Source organism: Canis lupus, chromosome 9, assembly GCF_048164855.1.
Source record: "Canis lupus baileyi chromosome 9, mCanLup2.hap1, whole genome shotgun sequence".
NCBI classification, from domain to species: domain Eukaryota; kingdom Metazoa; phylum Chordata; class Mammalia; order Carnivora; family Canidae; genus Canis; species Canis lupus.
The window spans coordinates 21,235,855-21,260,637 of NC_132846.1; the positions used below are offsets into that span (position 1 = coordinate 21,235,855).

A 24,783-nucleotide genomic window follows, 5' to 3' on the forward strand; every position below is an offset into this window, starting at 1 on the left:
AACTAGTATTTTTCAGTATTTAAAATTTTAGGGTTTCACTTGCTATTTTCTTGAGCTAAAATAACACAAAAATATAGAGAAAGAAGTGACCAAGAGGCCAAGACGAAAGCCAAAGTCTTTCTAACTTAACCTGAGAAGCGAACATACATTATTTCTATTGTATATGGTTGATCACATAGACCAATTCTGGAAAGGTGTGAGGGAACTACAAAAGAGTGTGGTGTGAATGTCAGGAAGGGGAGAAATTGGGGATCATTTTTTGCATCTGGCTATATATATATATATATATATATATATATATATATATATACTTATATATACTTAGTGCAGATTCACTATAAAAGTTGAACAAATGTGATTGTTACTTTATACAAAAATCCATTGTTTTATTGGATTCTTTTGCCAGATCAGTTAAATGAGGGACAGAGGTTTCAAGTTTCATTTATGATCATGAGATTAGTGTTAACTAATGATAGTCTTGCTGTTTTGATATCAGAGCCCATTATTTTTCTACTGAATGCAAAAACAAAACCAAACTTTTCTCTCTTGTATATGTCTGAATACGTATTTTTGTATGTGCAAGTGATATGGTTAATATTAGGCTCCTAATCTTCTCCCTGCCCCAAACTTGTTCCTCCAACTATGTACCCTAAGTTAATGGCAACTGCATATTTACTTAAGTCAAAACTTGGAGTCATCTTTCACACCTACACACAATCTAGCAGCAAATCTTGGCTAAACTTTCCAATCACTTCTCTTTAACTCTCTTTATCTAAACTCTTCTGACCCCAAATAACAGCAGGATTCACTTGGATTATTATAGAAGCCAATTTCATCATGTTCTCCACACAACAGCCCCCTAAAAATTCTATTGAAGGTTGAGTCTTCTTATTCCATTTCCCTACTAAAATTTCCAATAACTTCTCATGTTATTCCCACTTAAAGCCTAAGCCTTCTCAAGGCCCCACACATAACTTTCACATTTCTGATGAAATTCTCATGTATCTTTTCACTCGCTGTCTCCTATGTTCTGTCCTTTCATTATGCCAGGCTCATATCACTTGTTTGAACTCCTATTAATTTATAAAACAGTTAGGGCTTTTTTTTTTTTTTAATACTTTTCCTTCTTTCTGGTATTCTCTTATCTGAAGTTTTCATTCCTTCATTGAGATCTTTAACCAAATACAAATTCTTAGTGATGCCTTTCCTATTAACCCTATTTAAGTTGCATTTTCTTCTCTCCAAAATACTTCCCTTCTTTCCTATTGTACATTTTCCTTAATAACTAGAAGAATCCAATATACTTTTTTTCTCTAGTTTCTTAACATATCATAGTTAAAGTAGGAGGCCAGAACTTTTATTGTTATGTTTATATAATATTATAAGAAAACTACTTGTCAGGAAATTGGTACTCTACACAGTAAAAGAAATCCACCATAAATAATCACAATCATAAAGTTTTATGTTAGGAGTGAAACTAATGTAACTTACTATTACTTTAATAGACATTCCAAAAAGGAGGAGTGAAGCAAAACAAACACAACCGGCTCAATTTATTACTTTGGTCACAGTAGGCTTTGAGGGTGCTTCATTCCATATCAAAGGCTTTTGAGATGTAGCAGTGAACACTAGGTAGTGCAGATCTATCACTTTTTATTTTTTAAGGCAAATAAAACACTCTATTGTGAAGTTGGAAAAATATGGCAGAAAAAGGATCAGATAAGTGAAACATGTTTATGGCCACATTTGAAAAGTTGATCTATTGCCACTTACAGAAGAAATCCTAAAACTATTCCCACTGGACTTCAGTTACTGACTCCAACAAAATGAATGTACTGTATGTAATCATGTGTATACTGGTTTAAAAAAAAAAAAGTGAAGGTAAATCAAGTAGGGATTGAGCTAGTTACTGTCAAAAGGAAATAAAGGCAGATTGGATTCCTGGGATGATAGGATAAGGAGCCAGTGATTCTATGGATTGAGAGGGTTTTAGAGAAAGGAATGAAAGAAGAAAGACAATCCTTAAATAGTTTTTCTTCAATGTATTATTGATCAGTTTAAATTCTACTTTTAGAATTCAATAGAATCCTTACTCAAAATACTGGTTTATCATAAATCGAACATAAAATAAGTGCCCACATTCCTTAATACTGCAGTAATTTACAGTTAAACAATTCAAATTAGGCAATTGTTGATGAATTCACATTCCTCTTTGAATCACTGTTGAATTCATGCTCTTAATCCCTTGCTAGAAATGTCGCAGGGAAAGATAAGAGAGGAAATACCATAGGAGGGTATTGTTTTCAATACCTGCTATGTCTCATGCTATCATACATAATAAACTGCATATCCTCTGGGAAAAAAAAAAAAAAAAAAAAAAAACCTCAAAGGTGGCCATTACCATTTTAATGGAGACATGGAGGTTTATTTATTTTTTAAATTAATTAATTAATTTTTGACACGGAGGTTTAAATCATTTATATAAATTGCCAAAGTCTAGTAAAGGAGCAATCAGAATTTGATGAACTATATTGAATTCTAAAAACATTTTCTACCCATACTATATCATCTTCCATTTGAGTTAAAAGAAGCAGGAACTGTATATTATTTGACCCAACCTATTGTTTGTATCCATATCTATAATCTCTAGATTGGATGAAATGGATGAAAGAAAAATTTCTAATTTGTCTAAGAATTATAAAGTAGTAATCAATCTTTTTATACATCTTCCTTTTCACACCTCACCCCCAAGTTAACTGGAGTCTAACACATACTAAATGATTAATATCAAGTTAAATAGATGTGAACCATAAATATAGGCTTAATGAATCCATGATCATCAAAATATATTAAATATAATCCTATGAAATTGAATAAAAAAAATGTATGGGCATGAAAGGCTTTTCTCAATTCCACTAAACCCAAAATATTAATATACATGATTTCTGTGAATTAACCGACTACTACAAGGAAAAATATGAGTTGAGAAATTCAGAATTGAAACTTAAGGTAAATATTTTATTCTTCCCATTTTATTAAAACGAATGGAAGAAACAGCAATGGAATGAACTTCAAAATTCATCCTTCTAAATAGAAAAAAATATAAAAGCCAAAGAATAAATGAGTTATAGTGATATAACAAAGTACTCATTCAAGTAAATAGAAAAACAGAAAAAGAGATGATTGGGCAAATTCAGTAAATGTAAGTTCAACATATTTTAAAATTTAAAACACAAATGTCCAATACTGAACTAATAACTTTTAAAATTCAAATCAGTAAGGGGAAAAAAAATGGTCAGAAAGAACTCTTGTGGTGATGTAAGAGAAAATCACTTCAAGGAAGAATAATGAGCTATATATATCACAAGCCTTATTTGTGTTTAACTCTGCCTAGATCATTTGACTGCCAGGAATTTATCTTTAATCTTGAAACTTAATCTTGAATGTAAATCTTTATGTACAAGATTCTCATGAGTGTTAATGTTAGAATGGAAACGTGGTTTATTGAACTGCATTATGTAGAAAGAAGAGGCATGGTAACAAAGACTTTGGCAATACTTAAGTAAATGAACATGACACATAATGCTATATGACTTTATATTTTAAAAATTATATACAACAAAAGAGCTGGATTAAATATGTTAACCCTTTGATTTTTTTGAGTCAGATTATGATTCTCATTTTACTTCTACACTGTATATATTTAACATTGGACAAATTATTTTTATAATCAGAAGAAGTCTATCCAAAAGCAATTTCATAATTTTGTCCTGATTCTTTTGGCAAGTGTGCCTTTAGATTTTTCTGTAAATGGGACTAAGTGGGAAACCTCAGGTATCTTTTAATCTTCCCTGCTACTCAACCCCATCTTTCAGTCAGTTGCCAGGACACTTTAATTCAAGCTCCAAATACCTTTTAAAATCTATGCTCCCTGCTTTCTCCTCCCACTGCTATTGCTTTGGTTCAGTATATTCTTGGTATTCTGTGGGAATGTTAAAATAGCCACCCAACTGGTTTCCTTTGTTCCGGTCCAGCTCTACCTCCTGCCTTTCCTTCAATTCCTCTTCCTAGCCACTGCCAGAAGATCTTTCTATGACACAATTCTGGTCAAGTAATTTTCCTGATTAAAAAAAAACAAAACAAAAAAGCTCATAACTTTCCCTTTCTTACAAGATTGGATGTTTCACCATGATACCTGAACTTTCAAAAAATGGGCTTTGTTTTCTTTTATGGATTTCTTTTAACACTAACCCCAATACACATGCATACAGACACATATGCATGTCCATTGTATGCCTTAAAGGGTCTAGTTACCCTATTTGCTATTTTCAAACACTTTGTGAATTTGTATTTGTGTATGCATTTTTTTATTTAACACGTTCTATTCTAAGCCTGGCAAAACTCTTACACATTCTTCACAACACAGTTCAAAAATTGCCGTTTCCATACCACATACAAATATTAAGCACATTTGTCAATGCTCCTAGAGTGTTCTAGGCAGCTAATATTTCACACTGTCTAATAAACTGTTCTTTGCTCATCTTTACCATTAATAGCTAGCTATATGATTAGTACCCTGGAGGCAAAGGCTATATCTCATTTATTTCTATGTTTTTGCGTCCTGAACTATATATATAGTGTGTAGTAGATGCTCAACACTTTTGTGAGTTAAATCTAAGTAAGTGCCATTAGGCAATACCTCAATGATGTATAAAGATTTTATAAAAGCTCTTTCTTCTGGTGAACTGAATGTTGCCATACATCTGTTATGAGAACTGATATATTATGCTTTTAGCCTCTCATTCATTACTTGACACACAGCAGTCTGCCTTTCAGTCCCACAATGTCACCGATGATATTCTCCTTAGGGTCTCCAATAAGACATTGCTGATTTCAAGGATCCCATTTACTTTGTTTTTGATGAATTAATTTCTATTAGTTTTATAGCCATTTTTTTTCTTGCTTGCACATGCTTCAGGGTTGGAGTCTCTTCAATGCTCATTTTTGAAACTTTACCTCCCCTTCGTGATTCCCTTACCCCTCTGGTGCTGGCATTTCCGTAATGCTCTGGACGCTATATCTCTGTCTTAGTTCATTTTTCATTTCTGTTCTTAAATGTTGAATATCATTTGCACTTGTCTTCTGTATGCTTGTTCCTCATCTTCAGCATAGCCTCTTTCTAATCCCCAATTTTGCAGATCTAACAATTTTTGTGAAGTGTAAATTTTATTGGTTTGGCTCCCTATTTATGAACCCTAATGGTGATCATAAATATGCTTTTGTAAACATTTTTCTTATGTGTTACGACAGAAAATGGGTAACAATCAGACATCAGCACTTCAGAGTTAGCCCAGTATTCAGTCCTGAGGATTCCCTCAGTCACAATATATCATTGCATGAACTCCCAACATTCTTGATCTCTTTCTTCCCCTTTTACATGGCAGCATCTAATATAGTCTGCATTTTATGCTTCTCACCTTTTCTAGATCCTACCACTGTAATTTCCATGAAGGCAGGAATCTTCATCTGTTCCAATTGGTTTTGTTCACTGATGTACTTAAGATTCTACAATAGTTCCTAGCACATAATACATACTCAGTTCACCTCTTTTGAATGAGTGAATATGAGTGTTAAAATTTTACCTCCGTTCTTAAACTTACAAAGTTTTAAAAAAGATTTTATTTACTTATTCATGAAAGACAGCAAGAGGCAGACATAAGTAGAGGGAGAAGCGAGCTCCCCACAGGGAGCCCAGTGGAAGACTCAATCCCAGGACCCCGGGATCACAACTTGAGCCAAGGCAGCCGCTCAACCGCTGAGCCACCCAGGCATCCCAAACTTTACAAAGTTTTATTGGTCTTTCTGTACCTTAATCTTTCTTGACAGTATTTCATAAAATCATTCCAGAGCTGTTTTATATTGCTTTAATGAGTTTCCCTGGAGATTGGATTCCTTAAAGGAATTCCTTAAAGCTCAGGCTCTGCTCTATAATTTCCTTGTACAAACCATGATCCCTAATAGCCCAGATTTGGTGCTCCTTCTGCCTGACTGACTTGTTCTCACTTACTTGCTCTTGCCTGCCTGGTACTATGCCTCTGCTTTCAAGTTTTCTGTCACCATGGTTGTGCAAATCTAGACTTGATTGCTCTTTCTTTCTGGGTGGCTGGATTAAGAGAGAATAGGACTTCTGGATTCCTGTTCAAACAGTGTTACTTATTAGCATGAAAGGGATATAATATTTCTTAATGATAAGAACAACTGGTTAGGAAAGTTAGTATGAAAAAAAAGGACATTAGATTGTTGGGTAATGAATTAGTAGAGGATGACAGAAATAAACTTCTTTTATGTGAATCAAGAATAATTAAAAGAATACTGTAGCAATTTGTGAGTTAATTTTTTTGTTGAAGAAAAATGAATTAAACATTCATATAGATAAGAGATCATATGTTCTGATATTACCAAAGTAGGAGATGACAATTCAAATATTTGGAACGGTTAAAAAAAAATTTGGAAGGGGATCCCTGGGTGGCTCAGCGGTTTGGCACCTGCCTTTGACTCAGGACTTGATCCTAGAGTCCCGGGATGGATTCCCACATCAGGCTCCCTGCATGGAGGCTGCTTCTCCCTATGCCTGTGTCTCTGCATCTCTCTCTGTGTGTGTCTCTCATGAAAAAAAAATAAAATCTTTAAAAAAAAACAGTTTGGAACAACAGTAAATGAGACTTAGAAACAGGGAGAAATTTCCAATATTTCTCAGAAAATATAGGACATATACAAAAACCAGAATGGAGATTAAAAAAAAAAAACCACCACCAAGGCTGGAACTTTTCAAAGAGGAATACAGATGACAGTTTCACCCACTAGAGGACTAGAAAATGAACTATTTTGAATGCTTAATCATGGTACTAAAATTCAGATGCCACTTAGATACCTTTCTTCATAGTGTCAAATTAAATCTGCTTGAATCCTGATGCATGTTAATTGGTGCCTGGAGATCTTCCAGTCATGTTGCAGATTGGAGTGGGAAAGGCAATGAAGAATATTTTGAGCCTCTTAAAGTTCTAAATTTCTGTCTCTATAAAATTGCATCGGAGGACATCATTGAATTCCCTCAACTGTGTACCCATTCTACTGCTGTGTTCCAGACAAGACCCAAATATTGCCTCTGATTTCCCTTGGAAAACTATCAGTCATCCAGGGCACACATGCATGTGCATGTATGGATAGAATTTTCTTGAGATTGGGGCACCTGCAGACCTATCCATTAACATATTGCTTGACTTCTTTTCTTCCTGTGAATACTCCCTTCACATATTTTCTTCACAAGTTTCTGGAACCTGATCTTTCTGAAGATTTTTCAAACTCTACAATCTTCATTTCACAAAGCAATTTAACTTTACACTCCTCCACAATATGGTTGCTCACTGTTGTATTTCCTGAACTCACTGATGTACTGTACTGTTTGTGAATCATTGACTATAGGACACAAAATAAGATTTTGAAATGTTCACTTTCCCTTTTCTGTTATTCACCAGTATGTTAGAAGGACAATGAATAAACAGATTTTAATCATTAAACCTATTATAACATCCCCCTTAGATGGCAAAAGTAGCTATATTGAGCTTCTAACTTTGGTTTTCTCTTCTAGTAGTTCTCATATTAGAAAAAGATGCATTCCTACTAGTAATTATGGCTAGAGAAATCATCAAGCACTTCCCTAGGGCCAGTCATTGCTAAGTGTGCTATTTCCATAAGTAAAACTAATGGACATTTATAAATACAGAAATAGAGAATTAAAGATGCTAAGTTTCACATAGATTTTCACTTCATTTTACCTAGATATTCACTATTCTAGCTATGATCCAAACCCATGTAATCTAATCCTCCAATATATATTACCATCACACTGTATCACACTTGCCGTTTGAGAAGAAATGTGGAGATGATCACTTGAGATCATTAATCACAAAGGATTTTAAAACTCTTGATGTTCCTACTCTTGTTCTTTTGAACCACGTTGCCTATATAATGATCATGTAATTGCTGAAATCCCAAGTTTGTAGGCATCTCCCATTCAGTAAGGATGAAGTTTAATTCTGTCTCTGCTCAGTTTCATAAAATATGGGAGTGGAATTGAATGCATTTTCCTCATTTCTTAAAATATTACCATGGGTCCCTGTTCTCTATACTGTCCTCTCATGGTGTTACTGTGCCTTCAGTTCTTTAATGCAGCCTGTAAATTACAGATTTTAAGGGAGAAAAATCTATGATTTAGAACAATGTTGTGAGACAAGGAAATTAAAGGTAAGTTGTCAGAATTATCGAACTAAGAGAAGGTGTATAAGACATTCAACCATAGGTAAACCAATACTTTATATTATAATAGGTTTGAGCCACAAAAGCTCAAGAGTTGTGATCCTTAACATACACTAATCCTTCTTACATGTTTGCTCTTTCCTCAATTAATATTCATTTTTTCTTGTTACAGTCTCAGACCAGGAACACTTAAAGTTCCTGCTAACAACAACAAAAGACAAGCTTGCTAAACAGGCAAGTATTGGCTAAATGGCAAGGTGTTTTTGTTTTTTGTTTTTGTTTTTTTTCTTTTTTTCCTTCTGTCTCTGCAGTTTTACATTGTATTCCCTTTGAAAGCAGCATTCAACTATTTTCACTCTGTGGTTCATTAATATACAGAAATCAACACTGATCTGAACACAGCTTTTTTTTTCTTTACTGTTACCTAGACTTATCAATTTGAAAAATTTCATGCTGTTGTCCATATTGAAGAACCTCATTTGATTTTTATACTAATGTGTTTAAAATGATTAGGCAAAGCCATAGTTCATTTATATTGCATTCTTACTGATTTTTATTTTTAACAATAATTGATGTATCTTGGTAGACCAAAAGGAATGTGAGAATTCCAGGCCTGACACCCTAGGTCAGATTTATCACTTTCTAGCTGCGTGTCTGTGGGCAAGCCACTTCATGAGTCAGTCATTTTTCATTTCTAAAATGGGCTTAATTATGCCTCCCTCAAAAGTTTGTTCTGACCAATGAGACAAAAGGAGTGAAAGTGCTTCTTTATAAATAGCAAAGTGCCTGGTAAATGTTACATAATTACTTAAAAATATTTTATGTTTATGGAATGTAATACGTATTTTATATTTTATATATATTTAAAAATACGAATGTGTAAGTCCTACACAAGTTTAAGGTATAGATTACTCTGAAGCATATACATCCAATGCTCAACATTAATGCTTAAATTAATACATGGTTAAAAAGATTTTGCTTTAATTTCATTCTTGAGGTAATTGTTGAGTTATGTTATTGCTCTCATAATGTGAGAAAATAATGTAACTTACTTTCCTAGATACTCAATTTGAAACTTAGATGTGGCTGATATATTTTAATTTGGAGACACTATTTACTGAGAGGAAGACAAGGTACAATTTATATCTATTATTATATTTAGTACTCTTAGTATTGAGTTGGAAGTTTTTAGGATATTCAAAAGGCTGTGATACTAAATTATTTAAAAATCTATCCCATCTACTGGCTTGGGATTCAGGTGCTTAGATACTTATAGCGTGATCTGTATGGGCCTAACAAAAGGTGCTGACTCGCTTTCAGGAGTTTTGAACATCATAACTGTTCTGATTCTATATCTGTTCTACCTGCCAGCTGCTTCAACTTCCACTATTTCTCAGTTGATTGCTGGTCATCTAATTTTATGTCATGAAGGTTTTGTTTTTGTTGGTATTTATTTATTTATTTATTTATTTATTTATTTATTTATTTATTTATTTATTTTAAAGTAGGCTCTGCATTTTGTGTGGAGCCCAGCACAGGGCTTGAACTCACCACTGTGAGATTGAGACCTGATCTGAGATCAAATCGGAGGCTTAGTTGACTGAGTCACCCAGGTGCCCCTATGTCATAAGTTTTACTGAACTTCATTGCAATAATCTAGGACTTGAAATCTTACTATTCCAGGCAACTATTGGCCTTTTGGTTTAAGCATTAATAGTAAGATGAAACTTAGCATCCAGCAAAAATTCATTATTGAGTTTTTACATTATCTAAAGTGCTTGTACTTAAGAAATAGATGTTTGAAAGTGGCTCAGATATTATCAAGTTACCAGATAGGCAAAGGAAAATGAATCAGAAAAGGGTTAAAAGACTGGTAACCCATTTTGCTTTTATCTCCCTCTTTTTGAGGAGAGCCATTATCAAATAGAAAGGAGTTTTGCAAGCATTTATGGTTTAAGAGTAGTTTAAAAAAAGAAAACGTAGTTTTATTTTTCTATTTTAGCAAAAAAAAAAACTTTATTTACAATGTAACTTAAATACAAACTTTGTAAAGACTAAATTCTTTATTTATAAGATGAAGTGATGAGTGAGTTGGAGCCCTGAAACTCCTCTTCCTTAAGACACTGTAGTTAGGAGGTAAGTGTCAAAGAAAAGCAGTTTGAAAGTTGAGTTAGAAAAATACTTAGGAGTCAACATGGAGATGTATGTCCTCACAATATTGAAAATACTTAAAGCCAAGGGACTAATTGTGAAACCAACCAAATGGTGTTTTGTTAACCAATCAGGCTGAAACAGTGACTGGAGCAGTGTCTGGCACTCAGGCAATGCTCTATAAATGAGTGATTACTGAATGCTAACTGCCAGGAATTGGCACACACTGGCACTCAATGTCAAATGAAAAGAAGCATTTTGTTAACTTGTTTGATGCAGAGATTTCAATATTCAATATCTTGAATATTGGACATTTAAAAAGAATGCATATTTCCATAGGTAGAGAAAATTATTCTTCTAAATTCTATTTTGTAATGAGTATAGATTCCCAGCAAACTAGCTGCAAAGATAATACAGAAAGATTTCTTTAAAATTTTTGTTTTTGTTTTAATTCCAGCATAGTTAATACAGTGTTATGTTTCAGATGTACAATACAGTGATACAACAATGCTATACATTACTCAGTGCTCATCACAATGAATATGCTTTTAATTCCCACTCACTCTCCCACCCTTCTCCCTCCTAATAACCATCAATTCTCTATAGTTAAGATTCTATTTCTTGGTTTGTCCCCCTTTTTTTTCTTCATTTGCATTGTTTCTTAAATTTCCCATGAGTGAAATCATACGGTACTTATCTCTGCCTGATTTATTTCACTTAGCAGTATACCCTTTAGTTACATGTTATTGTAAATATCAAGATTTTATTATTTTTTATGGCCGAGTGATATCGTGTGTGTGTGTGTGTGTGTGTGTGTGTACCACCTCTTTTTTATCCATTCATCTATGGATGGACACTTGAGCTGCTCAAGTTGTTTGGCTATTGTAAATAATGTTGCAATAAACATAGGGGTACATATATCTTCTCAAATTAATGGCTTTGCATTCTTTGGGTAAAAACCCAGTAATGCAATCACTGGATCATAGAGTAGTTCTATTTTTAACTTAAGTATACTCCTTGTTTTTCAAGTGACTGCACAGTTTGCGTTTATAATAGTGCATGAGAGTTACTTTTCCTCCACATCCTTGCCAATACTTATTTCTTGTATTGTTGATTTTAGCCATTTTAACAGGTATGAGGTGGTATTTCATTGTAGTTTTGATTTGCATTTCCTGATGAGTGATACTGAGCATCTTTTCATGTGTCTGTGGCCATTTGTACATTATCTTTGGAAAAATGTCTGTTGGTGTCTTCTGCCTTTTTTTAATTGGATTTTTCATCTTGGGGGTGTTGAGTTTATAGATTCTTTATATATTTTGGATACTAACTCTTATGGAATATGTCATTTGCAACTATCTTCTCTCATTCCATATGTTGCCTTTTGTTTCTGTTTTGATTCCGTCCTGTGCAGAAGTTTTTATTTTGATGAAGTCCCAATAGTTAATTTGTGCTTTTGTTTTCCTTGCCTTAGTAGACATATCTAGAAAAATGTTGCTATGCTGGTGTCAGAGAAGCTACTAATTATGTTCTCTTCAAAGAATTTTATGTTTTCAGGTCTTTAATCCATTTTGAATTTATTTTTGTGTGTTGTATAAGAAAGTTGTCTCATTTCATTCTTTTGCATGTAGGTCTCTGGTTGTGAAGACACTATATTTTTCCCATTGGATATTATTTCCTGCTTTGTTGAAGATTAATTTATCATATAATTGTGGATTTATTTCTGGTTTCTCTATTTTGTTCTGTTGGTCTATATGTCTATTGTGGCAGTACCCACACTAGTGCTACTTTTTTTTTTTTTTTAACCAAGGCTTTGTAGCATCTCTTGAAATTTGGGATTATGATACCTTCCAGTTTTGTTCAAGATTGCTTTGGCTAAAAAACAAAACAAAAACAAACAAACAAACAAAAAGATTGCTTTGGTTATTCAGGGTGTTCTGTAGTTCCATACAACTTTTAGGATTTTTTGTTGTTGTTGTTGTTCTGGTACTATGAAAAATGCTCTTCGTTTTGATAGAGATTGCATTAAAACCACAGATTGCTTTGGATAGTATGGACATTTTAACAATATTCTTCTCCCAATCCATAAGCATGAAATATCCTTCCATGTGTTTGTGTTACCCTCAGTTTTTTCATCAATGTTTTATAGTTATCACAGTATAGGTCTTTTACCTCTTAAGTTTATTCCTAGGTGTTATTTTTGTTGCACTTGTTAATGGGATTGCTTTCTTAATTTCTTTTTGCTGCTTCATTATTAGTGTATAGAAATGTAATTTATTTCTGTACATTGACTTTTGTATCCTGTGACCTTATTGAATTCTAACAGTTATCGGGTGGAGTGTTCAGAGATTTTTATATATAGTATCATCTGCAAATAGTGAAGTTTTATTTATTCCTTACCAATTTGGGTGCCTTTTATTCCTTTTGTTGTCTGATCACTGTGGCTAGGACTTCCAGTAGTACATTGAATAAAAGTAGTGAGAGTGAGGATGCCTAGATGGCTCAGGAGTTGAGCATCTGGTTTCCCTCTGCCTGTGTCTCTGCCTCTCTCTCTTTCTCTCTGTTTCTCATGAATAAACAAGTAAATCTTCAAAAAGATAAAAGTGGTGAGAGTGGATATCCTTCTCTTGTTCCTGATCTTAGGGGGGAAGCTCTCAGTGTCTTACCATTGAATATGATGTTAGTTGTAGATTTTTCATATAAGACTTTATCATGTTGAGGTGTGTTCCCTCTAAAACTGCTTTCTTGAGTTTTTTTTTTTTTTTTAATCATGAATGGGTGTTGTACTTTGTCAAATGCTTGTTCTGCAACTATTGAAATGATCATATGTTTTTTATCATTTCACTTGTTGATATAGCACATTGGTTTGTGAATAGTGAAACACCCTTGAGTCCTAGGATTAAATCCCACTTGATGGGACTCCTGGATGGCTCAGTGGTTGAGCATCTGCTTTGGGCTCAGGAAGTGATCCTGAGGTCCAGGATCGAGTTCCTATGAGGAGCCTGCTTTTCCCTTTTCCCATGTTTCTGTCTCTCTTTCTCTCTCTCTTTCTCTCTCTCTTTGTGTCTCTCATGAATAAATAAATAAAATCTTTAAAAAAATAAAAAAATAAACCCCACTTGATCATAGTGAATGATTTTTTAAATGTATTTTTGGATGTGGTTTGCCAATATTTTATTGAGGATTTTTGCATCTGTGTTCATGAGAGATCTTGCCTTACAGTTCTTTTGTGCTGTTTTTATCTGGTTTTATTATCAGGGTAATGCTGCCTTCCTGGAATGAATTTGGAAGTTTCCCTTCCTCTCTATTTTTTTTTGAATAGTTTGAGAAGAATAGGTATTAACTCTTCATGAAATGTTTAGTAGAAATTATCTGTGAAGTCAACTGGTCCTGGAGTTTTGTTTCTCAGGAGATGATGACAATGTAGTTTTTCTTTCCTTTTTTCATTTTTTAATTGCCAGTTCAATTTCTTTAATGATAATTGACCTGTTCAAAATTTTTGTGTCTTCCTGATTGAGTGTTGGGAGGTTATGTTTCTAGGAATTTATTCATTTCTTCTAGGTTCAATTTGTTGACACATAATTTTTCATAGTATTCTCTTACAATCTTTTGTATTTCTGTTATGTCAGTGGTTCTTTCTCCTCTTTCATTTCTGATTTTGTTTGAGCACTGCCTGCCTCCCGGGCTAAAGAGTTATCAATTTGTTGATCTTCTGAAATAACTAGCTGCTGGTTCTATTGATCTGTTCTATTGTTTTTTTGTTTTGTTTTGTTTTATTTTATTTATTTCTGTTCTAATTTTTATTATTTCCTTCCTTCTGTTTTTTTTAAGATTGTATTTATTTATTAATGAAAGACATACACACACACAGAGGCAGAAACATAGGCAGAGGGAGAAGCAGGCTCCATGCAGGAAGCCCAATGTTGGACTCGATCCTAGGACTCTAGGCGTGATCCTACGCCCTGGGCCAAAGGCAGACGCTCCACCGCTGAGCTACCCAGGCATCTCCTTCTAATGGTTTTGATTTTTGTTCTTTTTCTAGCTCCTTCAGATGTAAGGTTATGTTGTTTAATTGAGATTTTGCTTGCAGAGCAATTTCTTGTACTCTTCCCCGGTTATCCAGCAATGGTTATAGCTTACATTAATATGTTACAATATCTACACTAGTAAAATTGTTGTAATGTATATAGTTGTATTGTAGGTGGATTTTTATCACATTTTTTGAGAAGTATAACCATTACAATCAAGACTAGAACTATTTCATCACCACAAAGATAGGTGTCAAGATTTAACAGTTCAAGTGAAATGTAGAAATACTGTGTTCCTTTAATTTTCTGCACTCTCCACTTTACATAATATTGAAGAGATGGACTTTCCGCCTGTTGTGTATCTTGACTCTGTTGTCATAATGTAATTGATTATATAAGCATGGCTTTATTTCTAGGCACACTATTCTCTTCCATTGATCTATGTGTCTGTTTTTATGTGAATACTGCACTCTTTGATTACTATTGTTTTGTAATATATTTTGAAGTCAAGGATAACAAAACCTCTGGCTTTGTTCTTTTTCAGATTGCTTTGGTTTATTTAGGGTCTTTTGTAGTTCTACACAAATTTTAGGATTGTTCTTTTTCTGTGAAAATGCCATTGGAATTTTGATAGTGATTACATCGAATCTGTAGATTGTTTCAGATACTGTGGACTTAAAAGTATTTCTCTAATATATGAACATAGCATATCTTAATTATTTCCATTGTCTTCAATTTCTTTAGTGTTTTTAAAGTTTCAGTGTAAAGGTTAAATATATTTCTAGGTATTTTATTCTCTTTTTTTGCAGTTATAAATGGGACAGTTTCCTTAATAACTCTGAGAGTACATTACTATATAGAAATGCAACAGATTTTTATATACTGAGTTTTGTATCCTGCAACTTTACTGAAAAAAATTCAGTTGTAACACTTTGTGTGTGTGTGTGTGTGCGTGTGTGTGTGTGTAGAATCTTAAGGTTTTTCTATATATAATATCTCATTCTGCAAATAGTGACAGTTTTACTACTTCCTTTCTAATTTGGATGATTTTGATTAGTATTTCTTGCCTGATTGCTCTGACTAGGCCTTCCTATAGTAAATTGAATAAAAGTGGCAAAAGTAGGCATCCTTGTCTGGTTTCTAATCCTAGTAGAAAAGCTTTCAGCTTTTCACTGAGGTGATGTTAGCTGTGGGCTTTATATGATCTTTGTATATTATGGTATGCTCATTTCCTGTATACTTGTTTGGAAAGTTTTATCACAAATAACTATCGAAGAAAAAATATTTATTTTATCTTTTAAGGATATTTCCCTGGGTATAAATTCTAAGTTGGAAGTCTTTTTTCTTTTAACATTTAAAAAAAATAACTTTTTTTTTGCTTATATGATTTTGAAAATTCCATTATAATGTTTAATGAGACAAATATTAATATTTAACACTTCATTATATTTGTATCAGAACAAAGGAAAATTAAGGCTATATATACTAACCAGAATAAAAGATTTTATAAAACAATTTATATGACTATCCAAAGGAGGTGTACAAAAGAAACTTGCATTCATATATAGCACACAACACTGCAACAAAATGTACTGAGTTAGAATTCTTGAAATAGGGTAACTTGTTAAAATAGAACTTTATTTAAATTTTATAATAAAAATCCATATGGGCAAAATTAGAATATTTGAGCAATCAAACACAATTTAAGAGATTTATAAAGAATGTTATCTTAAAATAGACATTCTTTCCATATACTTGGAACATTGTTCACACACTAAAATTATATACTCAGCCACAAAAAAACTTAATAAATCCATGTAGAGGTAAAGTATGTTTATCTGACTCTGGATTTTTTCAAGATTTTCTTTGTTTTTTGCTTTATATCGTTAAAGGAATATGCCTAAGTTTTGTTGGGTTTTGTTTGCTTGTTTTGGTACTTGCTTGTATTCTTGTCACAAAACCACAGATCTAGAAAGTATAAATTTTGGGAAGATCTATGCCAGTATTCAAATACTTCTCCTCCTTCTGTCTTTTCCTCCAGGTATTCCAATTGTATATTACAACTTAAAATTGTCCCACAGTTCTTGGATCTTCTGCTGCCTTGTGTTATACTCTTTTCACTTCAATTTGAATAGTTTCTATTGTTTTATTCAGGGTCACTTATACTTTCCTGGCCTATGTCTAGTCTACTGATATTATTAAAGAATTCCCAGTTTCTATTTATTCATTTTTTAATATTACCTTTTAATTCATCCTTAATTTCTCTCTACTCATATTACTCACCTGTTATTGCCTATAGTCTATTTTTTTCCATTAGAGTCCTTAATATATTACTGTTATCTTAAATTCTCTGATAATTATGTGTCCTGTCTGAGTCTGGTTCTGATGACTGTTTTGTCCCTTAGGCTGTGATTTTCTTTATATTTTGGTTGTGTTTAATATCCTCTGTAGCTACAGGTGCCAGTGGCTTCAGATTTTTCTAATGTCCATGTATTTTATATAAATATATTTATCCCTCCTGATTTTTGTCTTAAATATTTCTCAGAATCTGTATCTTTCATCTAATCCAACTATAATCCACTGTTACTATATTTGACTCTTATATTTGTTAGTATAGTGGTAAGGTACAGGGGAGGTGGCATGTTCAATAATATCCAGTTGCATATCATTGCTTCAGGGATATTGTGTCTTGAGGCTGTGACATTTACAAGTGTTTGTCCAGTGGTATAGCTCTTCCCCCCAGGCTCCTACTCCATTCCTTGTCTGCAGTTTTCTTGAATGTTTCTTCCAAGCTCAGTTGTCAATTAACTGTTATACTCTAAGGTGATACAAAATGGCTAGAACATACTAGAGTCAGAGGCATTACCTTACACTAGCTGACAGAAGGCTCTGGCAAAATATTACCCTTGTGAAGAAGGCATTTGCTATGGAGAACTCTCCAGGTGTATTTCACAGTGAGTACTTTTTCTGTGCCCTTGACAGAGCCACCAGGGAATCAGTATGAAATCTTTAATAGAATACGTTGGGTTTCCTGATTTTAAGGAGCATGGACATATGGGAGTTCCCTAAGACTCTAGGCCCAAGATTTTCTCATTCTCCATTTCCAACAGTTTTTCAAAATTACCATGTTTCTTCCAGTTTATGGCTTCAGCTTCTCTAAACAAACAGATATAAGCTGTGATTGCCTGGATGCATTTGTCTCTCAATTCTTGGTGTGTATGGGTTTACATGGCTCATACTGAGTCAGCTGATCTTTTATAGATGACTTATATAAGTTAATGTCTTCACATAGAAGGGAATTATTTGGCTCCAGATTCTGTTATTCCAGAGCTAAACTGTGCTGTATTCTATAGAAGACTGAAAGAAAAGGAGAAAGAAAGCAATAGGAAATTGCTCTCTTCTGTAAATTTTGAGATAAAATATCTGTATAAACCTGAGTAAAAATATATTCCTTTGAGATGATACTTGAAGTATTTGAATAAACAAATTTAATACCCCCATTACAATAAGCTGGATCTTACACCTTTTCTAAGTTCCTTATATCCCTCATGGTGAAAATATAGTATGTTAAGAGCACCTGAGTCCATGGATTTGAAGAAGAAAATTGTGAGGCCAGCTTGAAGAGAGAACTTTTTTCTCAGCCTAATTATTGAGTTGCTTGCTTTAAAAAAAAATATATATATTTATTTATTTATTTATTCATGAGAGACACAGAGAGAGAGGCAGAGACACAGACAAAGGGAGGAGCAGGCTCCACGCAGGGAGCCTGATATGGGACTTGATCCCAGGACTCCAGGATCACGCCCTGGGCTAAAGATGGCGCTAAACCACTGAGCCACCCGGGCTGCCCAGTTTCTTTCTTTCTTTCTTTCTTTCTTTCTTTCTTTCTTTCTTTCTTTCTTTCTTTCTTTCTTCTTTCTTTCTTTTTCTTTCTTTCTTTCTTTCTTTCTTTCTTTCTTTCTTTCTTTCTTTCTTTCTTTCTTCTTTCTTCCTTCCTTCCTTCCTTCCTTCCTTCCTTCCTTCCTTCCTTCCTTCCTTCCTTCCTTCTTTCTTTCTTTCTTTCCTTTCTTTCTTTCTTCTTTCTTTCTTTCTTTCTTTCTTTCTTTCTTCCTTCCTTCTTCTTCTTCCTTTTCCTTCCTTCCTTCCTTCCTTCCTTCCTTTCTTTCTTCCTTCCTTTCTTTCTTTCTTCTTTCTTCTTTCTTTCTTTCTTTCTTTCTTTCTTTCTTTTTCTTTCTTTCTTCTTCCTTTCTTCTTCTTTCTTCTTTCAATATATTTAAATGTAGACCATTTTCATACATATATTTTAGAACTTGGTCTCTGTGACTTAAAAATTCTTGATTTTATAAGTGTAGAATTACATGTGGTGCTCCTTTCCAGAATTCTGAGATCATGACCTGAACCACCCAGGCACCCAACATATGGAAAATTTTCTTATTTCTATTTGTTTCATTTACTTCGTTTATTCGCTGGTGGTTATCAAACTGGGTCCTTTTTCTTTACTTTCCACATGTGCAATTAAAAAAAGTGACTCTTTATAGTCATTGATATTCCTATATATTTTTCAGATTTGCTCCAGATCAATGATTAAATATACTGTTTATCATTTACTGTTTTCATTATGCTAATATAAGGCACCAGGAATCAACATATTTTCAGTCTATTCTTCATATGATAGTGATGAAATTCAGGAATTATAGTAGCTTGACTACGTTCAAAGAGTTTCTAGGAATGAGGGTTGAATTAGCCCTTCTAAATACTGAAATATTTGAATTACATATTAAAATATTACCTGTCATTTCATCTTTGCTTTATGAATCCTTCCCCCAGATGGGCAGCAAGGTGAAGTGAGCTCCTACATCACAAATTCCTGGAGCAAAATGGATAAGCATCTGTTTGGTCAAGTCCCCCTAACTCCTAATGGGTAAAGAAATGCAAAATATTATTTCAGTATTTTTAGAGTTGTGTGTGTTATCTAGCTTTATAAATGTCATACTTCTGAACCCTCTCCTAAAAAAAAAAACTATTATAATTAAGCTTAATGTGAAGTATAACCATGATCATTTATGGTGATTTTGAAGGAAAATACCCTTGTTATTGTCATAACAGATAGCAAAAAATGACTGGTAAATTTGCCAATGGACACCTATTAATGTTTTTGAAAGCTGGAAAGAACACTATGGGGGCAAAAATAAAATTGGAGTGATTGAGGATTAACTAGAAAATGAGGAAACATAAAACTAAATAAGGGATTAAATTCCAAGATGCTTTCTGGTGACCTAAGAGCAAGAGAGCTGTATTGAGAAAAGGAAATGGAGTTAGTGGAATGTTGATTTCTTCTTCCCGTTTTAGCAAATTGAACCTTAAGGTTTTTGCTTGTAGGAGGGTAAATTCCAGAAGAGGGGCTTCTCATCAGTGGAGCTAATTAGACGGGAAAGGTCATGAGACTGGAGTACTAGGTAAAACAAAACAACCACAACAAGACATTAGGAAAGAGGAGGAGGATTAGCTGAACTCATGCTGGTTGGAAAAGAAAGTATAACTTGTCTATTGATTATCAACTGAGTAGCTGGAAGGTGAGAGTTCTTAAGAATGGAAAAAGTGATGTTAGAGGCAGTGGGGACAGGATAGAAGAGTTTAATAAATTGAGAAGTGTGGTATATAACCTATCAAGAAAGCCTTCTTACGTGGGTGTATGTGTGCATACCTATATAAAGACAGAAAACTAATAGAATGTGAATAGTTTAGAATCTATTCTTTGGATGAACACTGAGTCCAGCCATGTTCTAAGCACATGATTAGGAATTGAATATACAGTGTTGGACAAGAAGGACTTGATCCCTCCCAAGTCATAGTTTTCAGTGGAGGTGAAGCTCATGAGTCTTTGGTATTGGAAATCTAATTCTTCTCTATTGCTGTATTTTCTCAGCTTTCCTCACAGAAACATGTGAGGAAACATGCTACTAATTAGATAAGACACAAAGCAAAGATCTAAAAAAGATAAAAAATTAAGATTAAAATAGACCAGTGACAGTAAAACATGATCTCCAGGATCATGCCTTAGGCCAAAGGCAGATGCTCAACTGCTGAGCCACCTAGGCATCCCCACTTTTGTAAAATTTAAGGATATATACACACTTCACAAAATATTTAAATATATACACTTGGAGTTTAAGGAGGTGTTCCTAAATGACAGTCATCCTACTGAAAATTGTATAAGATTAATAAGTATCATAAGACAAATACATCATCTATATTATTTTGATAAAGCAGAATCTTAAGTTGATATTTCATATCCATATGTTTTCATCAGTATTCTCTATTTTACTACAGTGAAGAATGCACTAACAGAGGCATGGTGTATTATAAGTTGCCCCCCACCCCTTTTAAGTGTGCTGTGGTTGTTACCTAGTTTAATGTACAGATTACTTAAGCACATAGTGTATTTACTATTTACTAGTGTATTTACTTCCACTAGTTCATAATGTAAGTGGAGCCCTAAGATCTAGCTGTGAAGTTGTATTCACCAAAGTGTCTTGAAATAAGTTTTATCATTGCAGCTGTAGTTGCTGCTTTGAACAGAGTCCCATTCTGAGACTCAACACACACACTGGCCTTTCCAAACTTTCTGATATGTCATCAACACTTTCAGAGTGCAAATGTGTGTGTTGGACTTCTCCCAAATATAACTTTAGATTTGTGAAAATTTTCAGAGAGTTGAGCTAAATCCACTTTGTCTTTCAGCATGTAAGAAATTTGAACCAGAATTTATCACATTTTCACAAGTCCAGGTTTCCCCACTATCTGAAAGTAGAGTGCTCTTATGGAACTCTTCTGAAGCTGACATGGAGTAAAGCAAAGAGTGTTTTCCACTTTTTGGAAGTTAGCATTAAACCATTTAGCATATGAAAGACCTACATTAGTACTTGTTTTCACTAACAAATCTGAAGAGACTTTTTCTTGTACTAGAAAGGTAGATCTCTGGTAAAAAAGCAGAGTGGTGTAATGTGAACTTCTGGAAAGTGGAGAATGGTTGTATCTCAGTGGGCATTTCTCAGAATTTAGTAATATTAGTAAACACATTCCTTGTGACAAGAAAAATCATACAGGATTTAAAAGACAAAAATAAAGTTCTGTACTTTCATTTCTTTGGTAAAATATTTCCAGTCTAAATGAAGCTGTTTTGATTATAAACAAAAGAATTGTCAAGGCAATTTGTGATTGTTTTCATTCAGAAATAATAATTTAAAAATTCCATTTGCATCAATTTTTAAAATAGCTTGTTCTTGAATAGAAGTGGAATAAAGATTATCCTATATTTGTATTTTCAAATGTGGGTGATCAATTCCTTTATCAGTTGTCTTCCCTCACTCCTGAATTGCTTCAGGTTGAAAAGGGCAAGGATTTCTGGAAAGGGACATAGAAACAATTATGAAAATTACATTTCTATTTCCAGAGATCTCACTTGGTTCAGAATTCAAGTCAATTTTTAAAAAGACAAATATATTCCAGAGCTAGGGGAAAGTAATGTGATACTCAGATCCCAGAAATGAAGAGAAATCACAATTCAGTCACTATGCTATTCCTTATTCTGGAAAAATCTGCCACTATCTGGTAGTGTAGCATATGGGTATTTTAAAGGTATAGAGCTGGGAGAAAGAAAAAGACAGGGTCCCAAGAAATAAAGTTGGATCAAACACCTCACATTTTAAAGAGTGAGTTGCAAAGGTCAGAATACCAGTGAGTGAATTGCAAACACATTACCTCTTTTGGTTTCAGATAAAAGGGAAATTAGCATGCATAGGTCTGTTCTTCAGATCTATGCAGGTTTTTCTAAAAATTATTTTCTAGACTAGATAGATCATATAGCATTTGTCTTTCTGATGTACTTCATTTGGCATTATGCCTTCGAGGTCCATCTAAGTTGTCATAAATGGCACTATGCCATTCTTTTATGTCTGAACAATATCCCATTGTGTGTGTATATACAAAATTTCTTTATCCATTCATTCATTAATTAATGCTTAGGTTGTTTCTGTTTCTTGGCTATTGTAAATAATGCTGCGGTGATGGTGGAGGTGCATATATCTTTTAAGTTAGTGTTGTACTTTTCTTCGGATAAACACGTAAAGTAGTGTTGTTGGATAGTGTGGAAGTTCTGTTTTTAATTTTTTGGTAACTTTGATAGTGTCTCCACTGTGATTGTGCCAATTTACAACCCAACCAACAGTGCATGAGGGTTCCCTTTTCTAAACATCTTTGACAAAACTTATTTCTTTTGATAAATGTCACCTCATACTTCTCAGAACAGCTATTCATTGTGTTTTTTTCATTTTCCTGATTAGGGAAATGGAGCATTTTTCCTGTGCCTGTTGGCCATCTGTATGCTATCTTTGGAAAAATGTTCAATTCCTCTACCCACTTTTTAGATTTTTTTTTTATTGAGTTGAAGTTCTTCATGTATTTTAGATATTAACTCTTTATTGGATATAGGATGGTCAAGTGCCTTCTCTCATTTAGTGGGCTGCTATTTCATTTTGTTCCCTGAGGGAGAGCTTCATTGGCCACTAAACTTGTGACAAACCTGAAGCCTACTTCTCAGGCCAAAGCTCCAGGATAGGCAAAGAGGCCTCCTTTACAGAAAGACTGGCAGGCAAGTTAGCCTCCCTCTATTATCAGTACAGTGCCCTGGGGGTGATGGCCTGCCAAGAACTCTTTCCAACTTTTACAGTCTTGTGGGGCCCAGGAATGCAAGCCCCAACTCTACCTGAGCCAGGTGATTGAGGGGCATCTGCTGGGCAGAGCTGCAGAAACCAGGTCATCAGATGAAATAACCAAGGCCCCGGACACATGTAAATCTCCCCTCTGGGAGCCAGTTATACTCTGGAGTACAGTGGAGGATAAGCACAAAGATTGTGCCTATGCTCCCAGTCATAATGGGAACCACAGTCACAATGGTTAGCTAATAGGTCTCCTTCACAGAAAGAATGAACTCTTGAGTTTGTTGTAGCTGTTTAAGGATTCTATTGGCTATAATCCTGTAGGGCCCATGAGCATAAGCCCTACTGACCACCTAAACCAGGCAGCATAGAGGTGTCCTCTGGCAGTAGTCACAAAAATCAGGGCCCCTGACAAAGGTATGAGTTCTTTCTGGGTAACACCTGTTACTACAATCCACTGGATCAGGAATGCCAACTCCCCTAACATCTAGAGCCAGGTGATCAAGAAGCATCCCCTAAGTGGCAGCAATTAAAAAAAAAAATTAGGGCACTGGATGTGTGTAAGAAATCCCTTCCAGGAGATCCTGGTCCTCTGAAGCATGGCAAAAGAAGAATGTGAAGACGGCACCTCCTAGTCTCCATCCCCTGGGAATGTTCCAGCAGGCTCCTAGATTTGTGTGTTAAATTAGATGCGTGCCCCTCAGGCCCAAGCTTTAATACAGACAGGTGAACATGCTTTCCTTTGGCCACAAGCAGCTGTCTCTGAGCCGGGCTCTAGAGGATGGGTGTGAGTTTGAATGTGTGGGCTCTTTAAGAGCAGTTTCTCTGATTCTACAGTCTTGGGGGTCTTGCAATATGAACCCTGTTGGTTTTCAGAGTTAGATGTGTTTAGAGCTTGTCTCTCAAGTGTCATAAATGTTCAGGTGCCTGATGTGGGGTTTGAATCCTTGGATCCTCAGAGACATGTTTCTAGTTTTGCATTCTCCCGAGACTGTGTATCCTTGCACCAGGAGTGGGGTTTATTGTGAGATTCTGTTGCAGCCTCTGAATCCACTTCTCAGTTTTCTTCCATTTGTCCAATGTGTAGCTGTTATTTAGCCTTTGCATTTTTTAAAGGGAATTTTCCATATGTAGCTATAGCTTCAGTGGGTCTGTGGGTGGAGGTCTGTTCAGGATCTTCCTACGTCACCATTTTCACCAGAACCTTCTGGAATTTATATTTTCTGTGTCCTGAACAGTGTGCTGCCAAAAATTTAAAGTGGCTTCAATTACCAAACAGAAGCAAATCCTCAATGGAGTTATTTCACATCCAGGCTGTAAATTATCCCACAGATAAAAGTTTAAGGAAGATAGCTTGCAATAAAACCACAGACAAAAAACACATGAGAAAACCAACCACCATGACTGAGTCCAGAGAAATAACCAACTGCACAATCATGCACCAAAAATTGCACGTCTGTTATTGAGTCCAGAGTATAGAATTAGCTTATAAATGCATTTCATATTTTAATAAAATATCTTAAACATGAAATAAGTAGCACCTCATAAATAGCCAAACATTTGAAAAAGAACCA

General features: G+C 34.4%; 2 long non-coding RNA genes across 5 annotated transcripts in view; one reads left to right on the forward strand and one right to left on the reverse strand.

Annotated features, from left to right (window-relative positions):
• The window catches only part of LOC140639883 (uncharacterized), a 56,377-nt gene extending 32,992 nt beyond the window's left edge, over positions 1-23,385 (reverse strand). For all 3 annotated transcript variants that reach the window (XR_012036534.1, XR_012036536.1, XR_012036535.1), the window contains exons 1-2: positions 23,257-23,385; positions 19,282-19,406 (exon numbers count right to left, since the gene is read on the reverse strand). This is a non-coding gene — a long non-coding RNA (uncharacterized lncRNA). The remainder of the gene's footprint in view (positions 1-19,281; positions 19,407-23,256) is intronic.
• Positions 1-24,783, forward strand: part of LOC140639881 (uncharacterized) — a 148,452-nt gene that overhangs the window by 64,343 nt on the left and 59,326 nt on the right. The gene's annotated exons all lie outside the window — the stretch shown is intronic.